At 41.8% G+C, this 22,234-nt stretch overlaps 1 protein-coding gene across 1 annotated transcript in view; it reads left to right on the top strand.

The window, feature by feature from the left end:
• Nucleotides 1-5,422: 5,422 nt before the first annotated feature.
• LOC117530861 (protocadherin-15-like) overlaps nt 5,423-22,234 on the top strand; it is a 520,141-nt gene continuing 503,329 nt past the window's right edge. Inside the window, 1 exon segment of the mRNA XM_034193803.1 lies at nt 5,423-5,554. The gene's annotated coding sequence lies outside the window, so the exon portion shown is untranslated.

The raw sequence follows: 22,234 nt of genomic DNA, 5'->3' as shown, positions 1-22,234 counted from the left end.
ATGGATGGATGGATGGATCAAAGGTCACCAATCGGGATCATATAATGTAAGAGATTAGCGGAAATGATTAGAGGAGATAAAAGGAGATTAAATTGACATGTGTAGGTATATCTGAGTTCCCTTGTAGTTGGAGCAAAGAAAAACTTGTGGTGTCCGATTATTAAAGTCAAAGATATGCTCGCTGGCGTAATCACTTCCTGACATCTGAGTAGTGGGTGAACTTTGATGTTTTTGGACCCTGCTACCATGGAGGACCTATGCAGCCAGTCTGCACCAGAGCCTGTCAGATCTCAGAGGCTAAGCAGTAGTTGCTAGTAGTTGGATGGGAGACCTCTTTGGAAGACCAGGGGCTGTGTGTGAGTAAACAGGAAGAACATCCGGTGTAAAACTTCTCAAATCTCAATACAGATTGGCCCTGGATTTGCTGTGGTAACCCTAACAGGAAAAACAACAACAACAACAACAAAAAACAGGTGCAACCAAAAGAAAAACACCAACTACAGCAGCAGAAATTTTCACAAAGTGTTCCATTAGACACAATCCAAACTGTATTTTGCAGATAGTTTAATTACATTATTTATTTATCGTCATTTATATTTTCAGTCAGCTTGATTTAGTCTGGTTTTTGATTTAATTGGGTAAGCACGTAGGCTGTGGTATTGTGATTGACACCAGCCTTGTTATTCCATTTCTAAGTCAAAGCGTTATCTTTCAATCTGTGTTTAACACACACACACACGCACACACACTGTGCAGCATATCTTTGCAGATGTGGACTTCTGACAAATAAGCTGCACCCTTTCGGTTATTTGATGCTATCTTAAACCGCCCTGCTTTGTGTCTCATGCTGAAGCACCAATTTTCTAAACAGCATTACCAGAATCTCTGTAAATGCCGTCTTAATTGCACTGATTCAAATGAGCATAAATAGTCATGACAATGTTAATTCCCTTTTATCCGTCTTTTTATGTGTGTGTGTGTGTGTGTGTGTGCATGTGATGGAGAAGACAAACCCCTCTTGTACTCTCAGTTTGTCACAATTAGTTCAGGCCAGCTGATCTTGGCCGCCGTTCCCGGCACCCAATAGGATTTGGTGTAATCCTGCAAAGCAGAGCAGATGGACGCACAGGTAAGATCACAGTGGTATAGGGACTATAAGTAGCCTGGCTTTCTGCCTGCAAGCACATTTTATTGCAATCGTTTAATGATGTAATCAGATTTAAAATGATGTATCTGGTTGCAGATGAAGTAACTGGGATGTGATGTGCAGAGCAGATGGAGAGACAGGTATGAGCTTGTGGTCTTTTGGGGATATTAACCAGTATTGCACCATTTTCATCCATCAAAGCTAAATGTTGCCTTCAAACCACAAAATACAGTGAATGCAGGGTAATACCACAGAGCAGATGGCCTCCTTCAACTTTTTTTCATTGCACATTCTATTGCAAAATATAAAACCCTGAAAACAATCGGAGTGTTGCTGTAGTGTAGAAATAGTTCAAGCTCTGTTTAGGCACCATCTACTATATTAGCACAAATAACCGTCGTGTCTACATTGGTATATAAGTTGCTGAAGGTTTTGTTGACATTTATATTGCATGATCATGCACTGCTTATCTCAAAGATCTACCTTTCCAGTTCTTAAAATGCAGGCCTACTTAATTTTTGTAGAAGTGAAAAAGAAGTCAGCAGGTCACAGATCCTTTTGGTATCACGCTTCATTCTTCAGCATACCCATCTTGTCCAGTTCTTTAAATCCAGACTTAAAACACATCTTTTCTCATTAACTTCTAATTAGCGGTTGTTCATTATTGGCTACCATTGCACTGACTATCCATCATTGCCGCTGCGCGTTTGGAGATCGATCTACTCTAATTTTAGGCTGCTGCCGTGGATGTGGATGATTGAATTTAAGATTGGCCATGATGTGCCACAAGCAGATCAGGCACATTGAGGACCACGCACTCAGTTGCACTTTTCTACGTTTCTATGAGAATGGCACTCAGAAAACTAATCTCCACCCCTCATGGACAGTTTTACTTTTAATGAATGTTTTTATAGGAACTGTAGTGTCAGTCCGCCAAAAAAACTCCAATTGGAAGACAAACATACAGTGTGTGATTTAATGGTTGGAGGAAATCAGACTTCATGAACACAAATGAAGCTACAGTAATGCTACAAAAACAACAACACTTAAGAGTTCTGAATATATGCTGAAGAAATCATTATCCAAAATTAATAACAAACAGCTGTGGACTTGTTGGCCTCCAGACCAAGGCTATGGAAATGAAAGAAACTTAATAACAAGCGTTTCAAGATACCCGAAACGTACCTGTACCTAATACGGTGCACACCAAATGGAAATTTTGCAGAACAAGTTGACATTTTCAGGATATGTCAAGAAAAAGGTGTAGAATCCTATACTAAAAAAAAAAAATCCTCTTATGGTTTTTTGAAAATCCAAGATGGTGTCCAAAATGGCCATCATGTCAGTTAATTTTACCTATCTTTGCTTCTGGAAAGACTAAAAATCTCATTTAAGTGCCTAAATGTATGTATTAAGGCATGAAAAACTCTCTACAATGATTAGCCAGAGTTTTTGAGTGTTGGAAATGTTGGAACCTAATGTGGCGGCCATATTGGAATTCATAGTAGCTGCAAAAACATTTTTTTTTCATATATTTTTGGTTGCAGAAAGTTAAGATACCTGATTTAAGTGTCTCAGTACATGTTTTAAGACATGATCAACTCTATGCAGTCATTACCTTCCAAGTTTTGGAAACATCTAATTAAATGATGTTCATATTTGACTCCAAATGGCCACAATTTAATTAATTTACACTCAACAAAAATATAAACGCAACACTTTTGGTTTTGCTCCTATTTTGTATGAGATGAACTCAAAGATCTAAATCTTTTTCCACATACACAATATCACCATTTCTCTCAAATATTGTTCACAAACCAGTCGAAATCTGTGATAGTGAGCACTTCTCCTTTGCTGAGATAATCCATCCCCCCTTACAGGTGTGCCATACCAAGATGCTGATTAGACACCATGATTAGTGCACAGGTGTGCCTTAAACTGCCCACAATAAAAGGCCACTCTGAAAGGTGCAGTTTTATCACACAGCACAATGCCACAGATGTCGCAAGATTTGAGGGAGCGTGCAGTTGGCATGCTGACAGCAGGAATGTCAACCAGAGCTGTTGCTCGTGTATTGAATGTTCATTTCTCTACCATAAGCCGTCTCCAAAGGCGTTTCAGAGAATTTGGCAGTACATCCAACCAGCCTCACAACCGCAGACCACGTGTAACCACACCAGCCCAGGACCTCCACATCCAGCATGTTCACCTCCAAGATCGTCTGAGACCAGCCACTCGGACAGCTGCTGAAACAATCGGTTTGCATAACCAAAGAATTTCTACACAAACTGTCAGAAACCGTCTCAGGGAAGCTCATCTGCATGCTCGTCGTCCTCATCGGGGTCTCGACCTGACTCCAGTTCGTCGTCGTAACCAACTTGAGTGGGCAAATGCTCACATTCGCTGGCGTTTGGCACGTTGGAGAGGTGTTCTCTTCACGGATGATGCGAAGGAGATGTGTCGCACTGCATGAGGCAAATGGTGGTCACACCAGATACTGACTGGTATCCCCCCCCAATAAAACAAAACTGCACCTTTCAGAGTGGCCTTTTATTGTGGGCAGTCTAAGGCACACCTGTGCACTAATCATGGTGTCTAATCAGCATCTTGGTATGGCACACCTGTGAGGTGGGATGGATTATCTCAGCAAAGGAGAAGTGCTCACTATCACAGATTTCGACTGGTTTGTGAACAATATTTGAGGGAAATGGTGATATTGTGTATGTGGAAAAAGTTTTAGATCTTTGAGTTCATCTCATACAAAATGGGAGCAAAACCAAAAGTGTTGCGTTTATATTTTTGTTGAGTATATTTAATCATCTTGCTCAGATACGTGGCCACTGAGGATGAATTTGTGAGATACACTATGCATACTAAGCTTCCCTCACTTTTCACCTTGAGGTAATGCAAATAAATTCAGTGCATCTTTGTAAGATTGTGCTGCTAGTCTTACACTTCCTTGTCCGCTGGGTGGACTGAAACAGTGGCCAATTTGGGCATCATAATAGATTTAGAAAAAGTCACAAGGGGGGATTTGTGAAAACTTTTAGTATGTGATTCAACACATTTTTTTCCTGACCTATTCTGCAAACTGTTGATTATTTGGACATTTTTGAGCTAATGCTGTTGGACTAATATCCATCATGCATTTGATATTATTGCCTGCAACAAGCCCAAACATGTCCAAAAGATGGCAGTGTTCAGCAGGTGGCAGTCTATGGAATATCCCATAAGCAAGACAAAGTTGCTTTTTAGATTGATCTGGTGCATCAAAGGTCACCAAAGCCAAGGAGTTATGTAACCCTTTTCCAATATATTGAAATGTTTCTTCTGTTGTATTGGAGGTTTTGTCAGTATTATTTGCATAAATATTCACAAGATATAGGATATGGGCTTTGTTGCCATTTTACAAGATATAATGCAAAGATGATGGGTATCCATATACCTCTGCAGTTTTGAGGTACAGGACCATTATTTGTTATTATTAGTGCTACAGCAGCCTTTTGGGTTTTTGACAATGAGCATAATGAAGATTAATGGAGGTTACCCCTGAAGCAATAACACAAATGCATTAAATTACTGCCGTGAAACACTGTAATATGCCAGAATCGTCAAATTTGCAACCATAGGAGGGGCTTAAAGGGCTGTAGCCCCCACAAGAAGATTTATGTATACTGTTTAAAAAGAAAACACAAGAAAAATGGATGTTCTGGCAGAAAATTACCAATACCCTTTTTGGTAAGTTTCCAGGTATTCTTACCAGAAGACTCAACAGGTTAAACAAAGTCATTTACATCCCAGTCGCACGCTTTTCTCTCTGTGATGCTGTCATGAAATGTGTCAGCATTAAAAAAAAAAAAAAAAAAAATCCCCCTTCCCGTGGACGTAATTAGATGACAGTGGTGCACCGCGCGCACTGCTGCTGCGGAATGTACGGCTACTTTAAGGGGGGAAGGAGAGAGAGAGAGAAAAAACAGGCTTTCTGATTCCGCAACCTATCCTCCCTCTCCCCTCCCCTCCGTGGAGGAGATATATTATGTTACTCCGTCTCTCGCCCACAGAGCTCGTGTTTTAAGTCCCACACTGGAGAGAGGAACTAAAAGAGGAAAGAACAAGTGCGGCAACAGAGCGCTCTGCTTCTGACAGCTGATCGCGAAAGAAAACACTTTAAAGAAGAAGAAGAAGAAGAAGAAGAAACCGGATCTGAAGGAGCGGGCAGCTGATTTTTATCCCCCGTAAAGTGACGTGGGTTCGTTCGCCCCCCCCCCCCAGCCAGGCGGGTGGATGAGTTGTGTGGATGTTAATTTTTCTTGGATCTTCCTCTCCGGGCTGTGTTCTGCAGACAGCAACAGTGCGCGGAAAAGTAAATGTGCACATTAACCACATGGCTTCGACGACTGCAACACGGTGAGTCGGACAATATCTGTACGTGAGTTTTACGCACTTCTTCACGTCTGATCGGGATGTGCGCGGTAAGAGGGCTTAATTACGCGTGGAAAGAAAACCCGGTCGCTGAAGTAGAGAAGAAAAACAGACGATAGGATGTTGCTGAAATCCCCGAATGGCTCCAACCGCCTGTTCAATGAAAGTGTTGACTGCGGAGGTTTGAAGAAGTTGGAGCTTCTACTGCGTTTTAACGGAGAAGCTGTCCGTGGTACTGAAATCAGCTGTGGATACTTACAGCTCCATTCTACTTCAATCACACAGCGCGCTACAAATATTCATATTTAATTCAGAATATATATATATATATATATATATATATATATATATATATATATATATATATATATATATATATATATATATATATGTGTGTGTGTGTGTGTGTGTGTGTGTGTGTGTGTGTGTGCGTTTATGTATATAATATACCTATTTAGATCTGTGTATGTAAATATATAGTCACATACATGTTTCATATATGTGTGTATATATATATATATATATATATATATATATATATATATATGTGTGTGTGTGTGTGTGTGTGTGTACAATTTTCATATTTTATTTATGTATGTTGTTGTTATCCATTTGGCTGCTCCCGTTTTGTTCGGGGTCACCACAGCGGATACGGTATTTGGCACAAGTTTTACGCCGGATACCCTTCCTGATGCAACTCCAGTGTAACCTGGAGAAACACACAGCTGCTGGTGTTCCAAAGAGGTCTCCCATCCAAGTACTAACCAGGCCCCGCCCTGCTTAGCTTCTGAGATTTAACGGGACCAGGCTTACACAGAGCAGATATTATATATATATTATATGCTATAATAATTTCTTTCATTATTGAGATATTATTTTATTACATGTGTATATATAATTATAGTGCTTTTTATTCCTCATAGATATATAGGTAGATAGAATTGCTGCCGATGATATACTGTTATAATAAAGGTAATAATTTGTTGAGTCCAGCTGGCATCAGGTTGTGTGTGTGCATGTGTGTGTGGTTTTTTTTCTTCTTCCAAGACTACAGTGAATGGACAACACAGAGTTTGAACGATGTTCCTTTGAAAGTGGAATAAAACACGCTTTGTGATTGATGGCCATCATTTTTGAACTGTGCAACATATTTTCAACAAGTGGAGAGTGGAAGCGCCGTCAAACAGCCTGCTGCTGTCCACAGCCGCAGCAGCCTGTGAGCGGGATTATCAGCAGGGAGAGTAATCCGATTACTTTGCTGTAAGCTGTTGCCTCTTTGCTGCAGAGCAGAGAGAAAGTCAAAAGGTGACTTTGTGTTAAGCTGTCAATAATGTTTGTTGTTGGGTTGTGTTTTTTTTTTTTAATAACTACAGAATGTATCAAGAAACAGATATGATAAATCTTATTCAGTGCACATTTGGTGCAGGAGCATTTCTGATTGGAAAGACAGCTGTGGTTAAAACATACCTTTTAACATGTTCACACACTGGTCTGGATGTTCTCAACATGTCATGTGATCCTCCTCCTTGAACACTTGAGACAACGCCCACCTTTCGATTCCATTATATGAACCCTTTGTGTAATGTGAATTTTTGCTCGATCATGTGTGAAAGTAGATTTGTAAGCGAACGCGTGAACACACGCTGTGCACTGTGATGTGGTGGCAGGTGTGTCCGCTCACACACGGCTTCTACCTGTGCGTGCGAGTGAGTGGTGGAGGCGTGTTGAGAGGAGGTCATGTTTGCTTCAATGCACACACACCTGTGTGAAGGATGGGGTCAGGCAGACAGAATGTGTTTTGTGAACTCGGGACCCACTCACATCAAATCTCATTAGTCACAGTGGATGACAGAGGGACCAGGACTTGGATTTAAATTGCCTCGGCACTAAGTCGCTGCCTTCTCAGTGGTAGCTTGTATGTGATTTGTGAATGATAAACACTGGTATGTTTTGTTTTATGTACTACATAAAAAAGACACACCTAATACTGTAATTTGGTGGGTTTGTTAGTGACAATATAAAATCTGAAAAAAAAAAATCATTGAAAGCATGTTAATGAGGTGAGGCAAAGTGGCTTCAAATTGATCAGTATAATTCAATTTATTTCATTTTATATCACGCCAAATCATAACAAAGCTGCCTCAAGGCACTTCACACAAGTAAAGTCTAACCTTACCAAACCCTAGAGCAAGCACACAGGCGACAGTGGTAAAGAAAAACTCCATCTGATGATATTGAGGAAGAAACCTCAAGCAGACCAGACTCAAAGGGGTGACCCACTGCTTAGGCCATTCTACCAAAAAGGTTTACAATACAGAAAACAACACAACAACAATTGATGAGAGTCCATGCAGGTGTCAAGTACACCATGGGGTGGGGGCCATTGAGCCACTCGTTGGATCTGTTCCTACAGCAGAGTCTGTCCCACGTCCGCCACATAAATCCAGCACGTGGATCCAGCTGCATCTCGGACAGAGAGAAAAAGAAAGCACACAGCAATTGCTGAACAAAGCAGAAAAAAAGTCACAAATCACAAATTGTTGGAGAAAAGTGGATGAATGAGCTTGCACTTCTCCTATCACTGAAAAGCCTGCGAGTCCAGAGCACAAACGGCTTTTCGTCCCACACATGGATGAGTCATGCTCAGCTCGTCGGAGCTTTAGTTACTGATCCATTCAGATATCATCATTGTTCGTGCAAGATGTCGGACTTGGGAGCTTGGACGAAGTTGGACGACATTGAAACAGAATGCTGATGGTATGGGAACTACGCTAACGACGAGGAACCGTCAAGACAGAAAGCAAAACGGAGTATGGATGAATTGAAATTGTTGCTGGGATTCATTCACATTTTTCAACAGTTTGAAAATTCTGATGAAGTACCAACTGCAGGAACAAAGCTGGATGATGGTTAAGTGATGTCTCAGAAAGTCAACGTCAGTCCATATTTCTTGTTTCGTTTTGGCTTTGGTGTCCTTTGTTAGTGCCGTGTGACCGGGGCTTAAGCTATAATTTATCAGCATTAAGCAATAGGAAAGCAGAAGAAATACTAAGGTGATCACTCGCCACTAGCCCTAAGCTTCATTAACAGACCCAGACTTTAGATAAAGTTTGAGGCCGAGCCCTGCACTGTTTACCAATAATTGATATCTTCAGGACAGGCCGATCAGGTCTTGGGCAGAGTTAATCTGAATTGTTTTAGTTGCAGTCTAGATTATTTGACTAAAACTAGGCTACAGCTATAAGACAACTGATAGGAGATGATGGTCCAGTGGTTAAGCGTTGGGCTTGAGACCAGAGATCTGGGGGGTGCGGGTGGCACCTGTCCCCTTCATGGACCAAAAAGTAAATAAAAATCTCCACTGAATGCTGTTTCTGAACCCTCTGTAGGTGGCTTGCACTAACGTCACGGATTTCCCACAATCCTCTCTGTTTCACTAGTGTCTGCTATGTTTAGTGTAGAACAAGGCGGTGGCAACCGTTGAGCAAGGCACAAAATGGTAGTTATATGCGCAGTTGTCAGGTGTTTTAACAATTCTGCTCGATTGCTAGGAGTGGGCAGTGGGTCCATCTTTACAGTGAAGAACCACAATATGCTGTCTTTTGAAGAGGACAAGGAGCTGCTATAGTTGGGTGAGCCAGAGTCCTCACTGCTACTGTTGCTCGGCGACTGTGGGCAAACACTGTCCCATGGTAGATCAGCCACTAGGGATGGTTTCTTCAACAACGAAGAAACTTCCCGAATATACTTCATCTCCAGCGACACCTCTCTGCTGGCCTTCTTCAGCACCTGCGCCACCAGGTCATGCGTCACCTTGCGGAGGGCGTTCTCGTTGACGGACAGGATCACATCCCTGACCCACAGAGCTCAGCTCTGGTCGGTGGCAAGTCCCAGGAAGATCTGTTAGATGAGGATAGGCATGCGGTTCTCCTGGCCCCCTTATTACCGATCCCCAGCTAGCCAGACTCCTGCTCGACCACCTGGACCTTCCTGACCGCTTCCGAGGAGATGTCCAGACTGATGGGTAAGACACCCTGCCGAAACCCAAAGCTGGACCTGGGACTTCTGTAACTGGAGCCGGAGCTGCCATAGTCTGACTTCACGGGATTATCGGAACATTGCTGTAGGGATCGATTGCCCCACACTGTGATATTTTCTCAATATCTGGTTTTGTCATTGCTACTTAACCCTCTGGAGTCTGAGAGCATTTTTTGGACAGTTCACTCGCCTGGCATAGATGTTTTATTATTGCTGTTAACAGCTCTCCTTGCATCCCACAATCAAGTTTTATGTCCCTTTTTTTCAGGACAACCTGCGCTTTCAGAATATATATGTTTTTGTTGTGTTTTATAAGTGTAATAAAGGTTTACAATCAGAAATAAGAAAGGAAAAAATAAAGCCAAAAATAATTTTCCACACACATTTATTCAAAACACACAGCAAACTATAATAAACAACTGTTTTGACACTTTATAAAGGTAATTTGAGGTCTTGTGTGAAAGACTGTACAACAAAAAGGTTCAAGCAATAAACACAAATGCACATTTTGAACAATATATACAAAATGGTCCATGCATTTTGTTATTATGATATTGTAAACAGTGCTTTACGCCGAGAAAGCAACAGAGTTATCCAGTAACATTTACATGCAAACTAGTGGAGCAATCCTGATAGTTACACACTCTTTGTTTGAGCACGTGAGATTGTCATCAGAGGCTCTTTGTCTGCTCCGTCTGTTTTCACTTTTGCTGTGCGTAATGGTGCAGGGCGCATTGGAATAGTATGTACTCACTGGAGCACACAGGGGGCTATTCAAATGGGCCATGTAGTAACATATCACTCCTGAAAACAATCTTTGGCTTTTCACGTGAGGTAAATCTGCCCTAGGATTCAATTTTGGAAAACCATGTGACGGTGAACCAATTCCAATTGGACACTCACATTGCGCACGTCATCACACAGCTTCTATGAGGAGTACAAAGATGGCCGATGGTTGGCTCGAAAGTCCACGGAGTTAACGTTTCAGCAAAAAAAAAGTAAGTTTCTATCTCATATCATTAAAAAGTTATTTAGAATTTAGTAAAGCTTGGTCTTAGAGGGTTAATTCACAATCAATCTTAGAATAACTACAAGCGTCTGCTAATTGTGTCCATCAAAGATGGCAAATTGGGGAGGATCATGTGAAATGTGACGTCAGTTGCAATCAGTCTATTCGGCAACAACTGACCCAACAAGATACATTTATATTAGACCATGATTCAGCAAGGTGGAACAATAGTGTTCACTTTTTTAGCCACAGACATTTGTAATATTTTCTGTTACTAATCATAACATCATACCATCACATTTAAGATTGTATTATACAACTTCAACTTAACTAGTGTATTACCCGTGGGGATCCACGGGCTCTAGATTCGGTAGTGTTTATCAAAATAGGTAGCTGACATTTTTCAAGGGTGGTTCAATGTTTCTATAATGATTTTAACTGAAAGTGCAAGACATTAAAATGAGAAAGTTTTCTGAACAATTTATGTATTTATTTATTTATTTATTTATTTTTTGGGGCACATTTAGTTGATATCATGTTTTCCAACTGGCAAGATTGATATATTTCCTTTGTTCAGAGCTTGTCTGGTTACCAGGCACTGATTAATGGTGATATCAAAATCCATTGTTCACTGTTGTTATCAAATATCCCTAATTTTTCCAAAAACATTAGTCCTATCAACTTTCCATTTCAGCAGCGTTATCCTTGACTTAAAATACATAAGCATACCAAACAGCAAATGCCAGCTCTCCCCAGTTTGTCCGTGATCAAAGTTGTACACACGCACACGGAGGCCACTTGGCTTTTAATATATATTTAAAAAAAAACAAAAAACGGAGGTATCTTATCTCTGTAGTAGATTATGTGGTGAGATGTGCACCAAAACATAGGAAATGGCACCTAAAAAGTCTAAATTTTAAGGGGCTAACCCCCCAGAGCACCACATGAAAAGCTCCACCTCTCGGGCGCACTGACTCATTTACAAATCCATGCCTGAATATCCTCAGTGATCATTTAGAACTGAGCACTCTCGGTGCTCTTCTTCAACAATGTTTGAGAATTTCCATGAGCAAAGAGAAAATTGTCATCATTTAAGGAACAATGGCAATTATTGTTGTAAACAGCGATAATTATTAAATGACATTTTTCATCTTTCACTCCAGCAATTATCATTCTTGGGTTTTGCGATTCGTGACCGAAGAATATCAGCAAGAGTGAAGGGGAAAGTTTACAAAACAGTAGTGAGACCAGCTATGTTGTATGGTTTAGAGACAGTGGCACTAACAAAAAGACAGGAGGCAGAGCTGGAGGTGGCAGAGCTGAAGATGTTGAGATTCTCTTTGGGAGTGACAAGAATGGACAAGATTAGGAATGAACATATCAGAGGGACAGCTCAGGTGGGACAGTTTGGAGACAAAGTCAGAGAGGCGAGATTGAGATGGTTTGGACATGTGCAGAGGAGGGACCCAGGGTATATAGGGAGAAGGATGCTGAGGATGGAGCCACCAGGCAGGAGGAGAAGAGGGAGACCAAAGAGGAGGTTCATGGATGTGCTGAGAGAGGACATGCAGGTGGTTGGTGTGACAGAGGAAGATACGGAGGACAGGGTGAGATGGAAACGATTGATCTGCTGTGGCGACCCGTAACGGGAACAGCCGAAAGACAAAGAAGAAGAAGAAGGGTTTTGCGATTCATGGCTGTGTGTTTGTTTTAGGCACCCACACATTTAAGAATAGACACATGAATTGCCAGATTAAATGCCCAGCCGGGTGTAAGACACGCTATTCACATCTTAAAATTGGAAGTGCTAATTTGCATGGTGCTACATTATTTTATCAGGCAATGTAAAGAATTTATAAAGGTATGGTGCTGGAATACCATCTCTTTTTGTGTGATGTCCCCTAGTTGGATATCGGGCTGTTTAAGTATGTCTTAGTCAGCAGAGTAAAAGCCAAGTTGATTTCAGGTGTTACATATTCTTTGGAGTTGATTTAAATTGTTTTTTTAAGAAATGTAAAGAGTATTGGACAGTGTGGTGAATCTGTCTGGAGCAAGTCTTCCTCAGCAACTGAGTGACTGTTCATGAAGGAGGTTAATGAGGGAAGCCACCAAGACACCCATGTCTATTTTGATGGTGTAAGCTTCAAGTGGCTGTGACTGGAGATACAAGTTTTGCCTCTTGTTTCTCCAGTCATGGCTTCATAGAAGAGTATCAAACAGAAATACATTAATCAAATTTAAAGGTGAAATCTAAGCTTGAGTTTGCCACAAGGTGCATTGGTTCAACTCATTTTAGTTCCTGCAGTTTAAAGCTCAGTTTGAGTTTGCTTTTATGTCCGTCTTCACTGGTCTGCGTACACACAAGTTAGCTGGAGTTCCTCAGAGACGTGTGTCATCATTTACCAAATGGGATTTGTACTTGATCTTCTATGTATGATGGGTGCAGTGCATCTGGAAAGTATTCACGGTGCTTCACTTTTTTCCACATTTTGTTATGTTACAGCCTTATTCCAAAATTGATGAAATCCCCCCCCCCCCCCAACAAAATTCTACACACAATACCCCATAATGACAATGTGAAAACTTTTTTAAGGTTTTTTTTTTTCAAATTTATAAAAAAAGCAAACAAACAAATCACATAGTCATAAATATTCACAGCCTTTGCCATGAAGCTCACAAATGAGCTCAGGTGCATCCTGTTCCCACTGATCATCCTTGAGATGTTTCTACAGCTTAATTGGAGTCCATCTGGGGTAAATTCAGTTGATTGGACATGATTTGGAAAGGCACAGACCTGTCTACGTATAAGATCCCACAGTTGACAGTGCATGTCAGAGCACAAACCAAGCATGAAGTCAAAGGAATTGTCTGTAGACCTGTGAGACAGGATTGTCTCGAGGCATAAATCTGGGGGAAGGGTACAGAAACATTTCTGCTGCTTTGAAGGTCCCAGTAAGCAAAGTGGCCTCCATCATCTGTAAATGGAAGAAGTTTGGATCCACCAGGACTCTTCCTGGAGCTGGTCAGCCTTTTAAACTGAACGATAGAGGAAGAAGGGCCTCAGTCAGGGAGGTGACCAAGAACCCAGTGGTCACTCTGTCAGAGCTCCAGCATTCTTCAGTGGAGAGAGTAGAACCTTCCAAAGGGACAACCATCTCTGCAGCAATCCACCAATCAGGCCTGTATGGCGGAGTGGCCAGATGGAACCCACTCCTTAGTGAAAAGCACATGGCAGACCATCTGGAGTTTGTCAAAAGGTACCTGAAGGCCTCTCAGACCACAAGAAACAAAATTCTCTGGTCTGATGAGACAAAGATTGAACTCTTTGGTGTAAATGCCAGGCGTTATGTTTGGAGGAACCCAGGCACCATCCCTACAGTCAGGGCTTAATTTGAGGGGGAGCAAGCCGGAGCGCGCTCCGGAACCTCGGACGCATGCTCCGGAACCTTTGACGTTGGCTCTGCCAGCTATTTATACTGGATCCGTGATCCGCCACCTCTCTTGACTAACAAAATTTTAAAAAAGATTGCTCTCACTGCCAATCACACCGCCGCCCTCCTGTCTCCTGTGCGGAATTGCGCCAAATCTGGCAACAGGTCCAGAGGCTACGCTCGCTGTTTTGATCCGGATGTTGACCGTACCCGCAGAGCTCCGTGGTCACCGAGAGAGGACTTGGATTCTTTGTGGGTCCCGCCTCCGTACCCCCGGAGGCAGTGAGTGAAGGGAGAGCCGCGCATTGTGTTCTGCGTGTGTCTGTTTATAATCTTCTCGCACAGAAGAAAAAAGAGAGTGTTTACACAAGAGAAAAAAGTGAGAAAATGTTAATGCCTGTTTGAGAAAAGTGTGTAGTGAGGGGTTTTACAGCCTTAAAGCATCTATAATAAGTGTAAAAAATAGCGCTACTTCGCGGATTTCCACCGCGTTCACACCGGGCGCAATCAGACGCTACAAATTCGCGGGGGTCGCGTGGCAACGGATGCGCCTCCTTTGCCCGGTGTGTCGCTCTGCTTGGGTGGACTTTCACAGCGAAAATTCGCCCCGGTGTGTCATCAAATAGGAGGAGCTTCCATTCCGCTCGGCGTCAAGTCATCATGACGGACCTTGATCACACGGAGCGAGTTATTGTGAAAAGCTCCCAATACAGAGAGTATCATTATTTGCTGCAGGAGCTGCGTCTGGATGACGGCCGCTTTCAGCAGTCCTTCTGCCTCTGCGGGACCCAGTTTGAGGACCAACTGTACCGTTCACGCACGCACATGTAAAAAAAAAAAAAAAACTCCGCTGCTTGCTGCAGCTCGCTCCTCTCCCAAAAAACTCTGTCATAATTGTGTTTAGAAACCAGTCACCATTTGTTTTATTATACATCTGTGTAGTTAATTAATAAAATATTCTCCACACAGACGATTCGCATGCGCGCGCACGTAAAAAAAAAAAAGAAAGAACGAAACGCCGCTGCTTGCTGTGAGGCTGCTCCTCGCTCTTTCCCAAAAAAACTGTAATAATTGTGTTTAGAAACCAGTCACCATTTGCTTTATTATACATCTGTGTAGTTAATAAGTAAAATAATCTCCATGGACGATTCCCTCGCGCGCGCACGTAAAAAAAAAGAAAAGAAAAAGAAACTCCGCTCCCCCTGCTGTTAGAAGAATAACCAGAATGGCAAAGGCTCACCCGTTGATCAGCTCCAGGATGATCAAAGACAGTCTGGAGTTACCTGTAAGTGCTGTGACAGTTAGAACACGTCTGTGTGAAGCTAATTTATTTGCAAGAATCCCCCGCAAAGTCCCTTTGTTAAATAAAAGACGTGCAGAAGAGGTTACAAATTGCCAAAGAACACATCAACTGGCCTAAAGAGAAATGGAGGAATATTTTGTGGACTGATGAGAGTAAAATTGTTCTTTTTGGGTCCAAGGGCCACAGACAGTTTGTGAGACGATCCCCAAACTCTGAATTCAAGCCACAGTTCACAGTGAAGCATGGTGGTGCAAGCATCATGATATGGGCATGTTTCTCCTACTATGGTGTTGGGCCGATATATCGCATACCAAGTATCATGGATCAGTTTGGATATGTCAAAATACTTGAAGAGGTCATGTTACCTTATGCTGAAGAGGACATGCCCTTGAAATGGGTGTTTCAACAAGACAATGACCCCAAGCACACTAGTAAATGAGCAAAATCTTGGTTCCAAACCAACAAAATTAATGCCTCACAGATGTGAAGAAATCATGAAAAACTGTGGTTATGCAAATAAATAGTAGTTTAGTAATTCACAGGATTGCTAAAAAAGCAGTTTGAACATAATAGTTTTGAGTTTGTAGCATCAACAGCAGATGCTACTATTATTGTGAACACCCCCTTTTCTACTTTTTTTTACTAATAGCCCAATTTCATAGCCTTAAGAGTGTGACTATCATGAATGCTTGGTCTTGTTGGATTTGTGAGAATCTACTGAATCTACTGGTACCTTGTTTCCCATGTAACAATAAGAAATATACTCAAAACCTGGATTAATCTTTTTAGTCACATAGCACTACTATTATTCTGAACACTACTGTAAGCCTTGGGTTAAGGAAGAAACTACTTAATTTTGGTGGTGTGCCAGATCAAGGAGCAGCACCAACATTTGAGAAATGCGCTTTGATCTATATTCATTTGATCTTGAACCTGTCTTTGATCTCTCAGTAATTTGATCCTGATTAAGTTCCGCAAACTGGATCAAGAGCCAGCCATAAGAATCTTTGGTCAGGATCAAAGATCACCAGTTGTGTTCAAAGGTCAGATCCAAACTGAACACTGAACACTACTGTATATATATATTTTTGCAAGCTACTTTGGAAAATAAATGATTGTTTTTATTATTAATCCCAGTAGTAGTAGCAGTAGTAGTAGTAGTTCTGGTAGTAGTGGTAGTAGTAGTAGTAGGAGGGGTAGTTTTATATACAGTATTTTCTGGAGTATCAGTCATAAATGCCTCTTGAAGAGGAAAATCCCATATATAAGTTTCACTGGAGTATAAGTTTCACTTTTTCTGTATTATGAGTTCTTTAATTTGGGATTTTTGTGCATTATCATGTGTAGTTTTTTATTATTGTTTGTTTGTTTAATACTTTGATATTTTGGGGGAGAGCTGATGGCCCGCCGTGAGGCGAGCTGCCGTTTGTCCCAGCCCCTGCCGCTCGCCGCCCTAGCTGAGTGTCCCGCAGGTCCAAAGCGTTTACTTTGACAAAATTAGAGTGTTCAAACCAGGCCTGGTCACCTGCTTTGAACACGCCTGAATACCCCAGCTAGGAATATGACTCCGGTTCTATTTTGTGGGTTTCTCTTTCTCTGAACTTGTGCCATGATTAAGAGGGATGGCCCGGGTCATTCATATTGTGCTACTAGAGTCCGGCACAAGACGGACGAAAGCGAAGCATTTGCCAAAAATGATTTCATTAATCAAGAGCGAAAGTTGGAGGTTCAAAGATGATCAGATACCGTCGTAGTTCCTACCATAAACGATGCCAACTATTGATCCGGCAGCATTGTTCCCATGAGCATCTTCATATACTCGGCTGATAGCAGCCAGCCGTTTATCCCTTTTGTCTGGACTTTTGTGGCGCTTTGGGAGCTCGAAAAAATGCACTTTTCGAACTTTTAACTTATCGCGGTTGGTACAGCCAACTGCAACACATGATTGTGGCATTCTCTGTGAAAACTGGTGTATATCAAGTAGCAAAATGTGGCAGAACGATGTGAGCACGATGGATGTCAAGTTGTAAATGAGCACAACAGTGGTTTGTTTTCAGTGGCTCGCTGGTTACTATGCATGTTGCTATGTGCGGCGCATCAGGGACCCAGATGTCCAGCCATATCGATAAATCGCAGGACCTTCCAAACAAATGTGACTTTTACAATGGAAAATACCATATATCCCTGTTTTGATAGCCGTGATGAATATTTTTTTTCACATGGAATTCAGTTTTATGATTATGCACCTCAAAGAGCTCTGTTAGCTCTGTTGTCTTTTAATGTTTTAACTTGTACTTTTGTGATATTTTATTATGGATTTTACCTATGGTTATTTTTTGTACTTTTTTAATGATATAGTCATTTATTTACAACCTCAATTCCAATGAAGTTGGGACGTTGTGTAAAATGTAAATAAAAACAATACAATGATTTGCAAATCCTCTTCAAACTATATTCATTTGAATACACCACAAAGACAAGATATTTAATGTTCAAACTGATAAACTTTGTTTTTGTGCAAATATTTGCACAAAAACAATAAACAGATGCTGGCTTTTGAACTTTGTGCTGGTAACAGTCTGGATGGTCTTTGTCCTCCTTTGTCCAGAGGACACGACGTCCATGATTTCCAAAAACAATTTGAAATGTGGACTCATCAGACCACAGCACACTTTTCCACTTTGCGTCTGTCCATTTCAAATAAGCTTGGGCCCAGAAAAGCAGTTTTAACTTGCACTTGTAGATATAGCGACGAACTGTGTTAACTAACAATTGTTTTCTGAAGTGTTCCTGAGCACACGCAGTAAGATTCTTTACACAATGATGTCAGTTTTTAATGCAGTGCTGCCTGAGGGATCAAAGGTCACGGGCATTCAGTGTTTGTTTTCGGCCTTGCCGCTTACATGTAGAAAGTTCTCCAGATTCTCTGAATCTTCTGATGATATTATGGACTGTAGATGATGGAATCCCTAAATTCCTTGCAATTGAACGTTGAGAAACAATGTTGTTAAATTGCTGGACTCTTTTTTCATGCTGTTGTTCACAAAGTGGTGATCCTCACCCCATCTTTGCTTGTGAATGGCTAAGCCTTTTTGGGATGCTCCTTTTATACCAAATCATGAAACTTACCTGTTTCCAATTAGGTGTTCTTTGAGCATTCATCAACTTTCCCAGTCTTTTGTTGCCTCATCCCAACTTTTTTGAAATGTGTTGCAGGCATCCATTTCAATATGAGCAAATATTTACACAAAAATAACAAAGTCTATCAGTTTGAACATTAAATATCTTACTTTGTGGTGTATTCAGTTGAATATACTGTAGGTTGAAGAGGATTTGCAAATCATTGTATTCTGTTTTTACTTTACTTTACTTTACTGTTTTACTTTACTTTACACAACGTCCGAACTTCATTGGAATTGGGGTTGTATTTTTCGTTTTAATGCATTTATACAATTTTTATGGTAGGAGCACTGTTTTCTCAATTTTTGTGCCGCACTTTGGTAACATTCTATTTGTAAAATGTGCTGTTGAAATAAAGTGGATTGGATTGGATTGAAAGAAATTAGCTTTGTCGCTTCCTTGCATTCATTGTTGTTTTTGCTGGGGTTGATTGTAAGCATAAGCATGGTATTGTTTTTCTTTCTCTAAAATGTAATATTCCTGTTCGTTGGTGGTATTACCTGTGCTGGATAGTGGATACTTGCCTCAATGTTGATGATAAGTTGTTTCAGACATATCTGGGCATGTCTGTGTGACCAGCACAGGCATACCCTCAGTTCAGTTTAATTTTACTTGAATTTATATAGCACCAAATCAAAACAGGCATCTTCTCAAGATGCTCTAAACATCAAGCAGCCGTAGACCATGCTCTGAGTTACAAAACATCCAGAGATATAAGAGTAATTACATTTAAAGGAAAATCTTAATTTTTCCAGAAAGAAACCACAAACATAACAAGACTCTGCAGAGGGGCTTCAGCCACTAAGAAATATGGTTGACTGTTCCTGTCAGATGATCAATGTTTCCCTCAGTGGTGTCCAGACTATTGCTCATCTCCAACCTTTTCACATTGACCTTCCACATTTGCACCATTCTTCTTTGTCTTTCGGCTGTTCCCGTTAGGGGTCGCTTCAGCAGATCAATCGTTTCCATCTCACCCTGTCCTCTGTATCTTCCTCTGTCACACCAACCACCTGCATGTCCTCTCTCAGCACATCCATGAACCTCCTCTTTGGTCTCCCTCTTCTCCTCCTGCCTGGTGGCTCCATCCTCAGCATCCTTCTCCCTATATACCCTGGGTCCCTCCTCTGCACATGTCCAAACCATCTCAATCTCGCCTCTCTGACTTTGTCTCCAAACCGTCCCACCTGAGCTGTCCCTCTGATATGTTCATTCCTAATCTTGTCCATTCTTGTCACTCCCAAAGAGAATCTCAACATCTTCAGCTCTGCCACCTCCAGCTCTGCCTCCTGTCTTTTTGTTAGTGCCACTGTCTCTAAACTATACAACATAGCTGGTCTCACTACTGTTTTGTAAACTTTCCCCTTCACTCTTGCTGATATTCTTCAGTCACAAATCACTCCTGCCACTTTTCTCCACCCACTCCACCCTGCCTGCACTCTCTTCTTCACCTCTCTACCACACTTTCCATTACTTTGGACAGTTGACCCCAAATATTTAAACTCATCTACTTTCACCACTTCTACTCCTTGTAACTGCACTATTCCACTGGGCTCCCTCTCGTTCACACACATGTACTCAGTCTTGCTTCTACTGACTTTCATTCCCCTTCTCTCCAAAGCATATCTCCACTTCTCCAGACTAGACTCAACTTGCTCTCTACTCTCACTACAGATCACAATGTCATCTGCAAACATCATAGTCCATGGGGACTCCTGTCTGATCTCATCTGTCAACCTGTCCATCACCACTGCAAACAAGAAAGGACTCAGAGCTGATCCTTGGTGTAATCCCACCTCCACCTTGAATGAGTCTGTCATTCCGACTGCGCATCTCACCGCTGTCACACTATTCTTGTACATGTCCTGCACTACCCTCACATACTTCTCTGCCACTCCAGACTTCCTCATACAATGCCACAACTCTTCTCTTGGCACCCTATCATAAGCTTTTTCTAAGTCCACAAACACACAATGTAACTCTTTCTGTCCTTCTCTGTACTTTTCCAACAGTATTCTCAGAGCAAACATTGCATCTGTAGTGCTCTTTCTCGGCATGAAACCATATTGCTGCTCACAGATCTTCACCTGTTTTCTAAGCCTACCTTCTACTACTCTTTCCCATAACTTCATGCTGTGGCTGATCAGCTTTATGCCTCTGTAGTTACTGCAGCTCTGCACATCACCCTTGTTCTTGAAAATAGGAACCAGCACACTTCGTCTCCACTCCTCAGGCATCCTCTCACTTTCCAAGATTTTATTAAACAATCTGGTTAGAAACTCTACTGCCATCTCTCCTAGACATTTCCATGCCTCCATTGAAATGTCATCTGGACCAACTGCCTTTCCACTCTTCATCCTCTTCATAGCAGCCCTCACTTCTTCCTTGCTAATCTCTTTTACTTCCTGATTTACTCTTGCCACATTATCCAGCCTTTTCTCTCGCTCATTTTCTTTATTCATCAACTCTTCAAAATATTCCCTCCACCTTCTCAGCACACACTCCTCACTTGTCAGCACAGTACCATGTGCATCTTTTACCACCCTAACCTGCTGCACATCCTTTCCAGCTCTGTCCCTTTGTCTGGCCAATTGGTACAAGTCCTTTTCTCCTTCCTTACTATTCAACTTCTTGTACAGCTCGCAATATGCCTTTTCCTTTGCTTTTGCCACTTCTCTTCTCGCCTTACGCCGCATCTCCTTGTACTCCTGTCTACTTTCTTCATCTCTCCGACTATCCCAAAACTATTTCGCCAACCTCTTTCTCCTTATGCTTTCCTGGACCTCTTCATTCCACCACCAAGTCTCCTTGTCTTCCTTCCACTGTCCAGATGTCATACCCAGTACTGCCCTAGCTGTCTCCCTCACCACATCTGCAGTACTTTTCCAGTTGTCCAAAATTGCTTCCTCTCCAACCAGTGCTTCTCTCACTTGCTCGCTAAATTTCACACAACAGTCTTCCTCCTTCAGCTTCCACCATCTGATCCTTTGTTGAGCTCTCACTCTCTTCTTCTTCTTTACCTCTAAAGTCATCCTACAAACAACCATCCTGTGCTGTCTAGTGACACTCTCTCCTGCTACCACCTTACAGTCTGTGATTTCTTTTAGCTTGCATCTCCTATAAAGAATGTAGTCCACCTGTGTGCACCTTCCTCCACTCTTATATGTTACCCTGTGCTTCTCCCTTTTCTTAAAGTAGGTATTCACCACAGCCATTTCCATCCTTTTTGCAAAATCAACTACCATCTGTCCTTCCCCATTCCTATGTTTGATACCATATCTCCCCATTACTTCCTCATCATCTCTGTTCCCTTCACCAACATGCCCATTGAAGTCTGCTCCTATCACCACTCTTTCATGCTTGGGCACACTCTCCACCACCTCATCTAATACACTCCAGAAATCTTCTTTCTCCTTCATCTCACAACCTACCTGTGGGGCATATGCACTGATGATATTCATCATCACCCCTTCAATTTCCATTTGCACACTCATCACCCTGTCAGACACTCGCTTAACCTCCAACACACTTTTAACATACTCTTCCTTTAAAATGACCCCAACACCATTTCTCTTCTTGTCTTCACCATGGTACAACAACTTGTACCCACCGCCGATGCTCCTGCTCTTACTTCCCTTCCACTTGGTCTCTTGCACACACAATATGTCTACCTTTCTCCTCTCCATCATATCAGCCAGCTCTCT

The sequence above is a fragment of the Thalassophryne amazonica genome, chromosome 18, assembly GCF_902500255.1.
Source record: "Thalassophryne amazonica chromosome 18, fThaAma1.1, whole genome shotgun sequence".
Classification (NCBI taxonomy): domain Eukaryota; kingdom Metazoa; phylum Chordata; class Actinopteri; order Batrachoidiformes; family Batrachoididae; genus Thalassophryne; species Thalassophryne amazonica.
The sequence above is the reverse complement of the archived record's forward strand: the minus strand, read 5'-3'. Positions and strand labels throughout refer to the sequence as shown.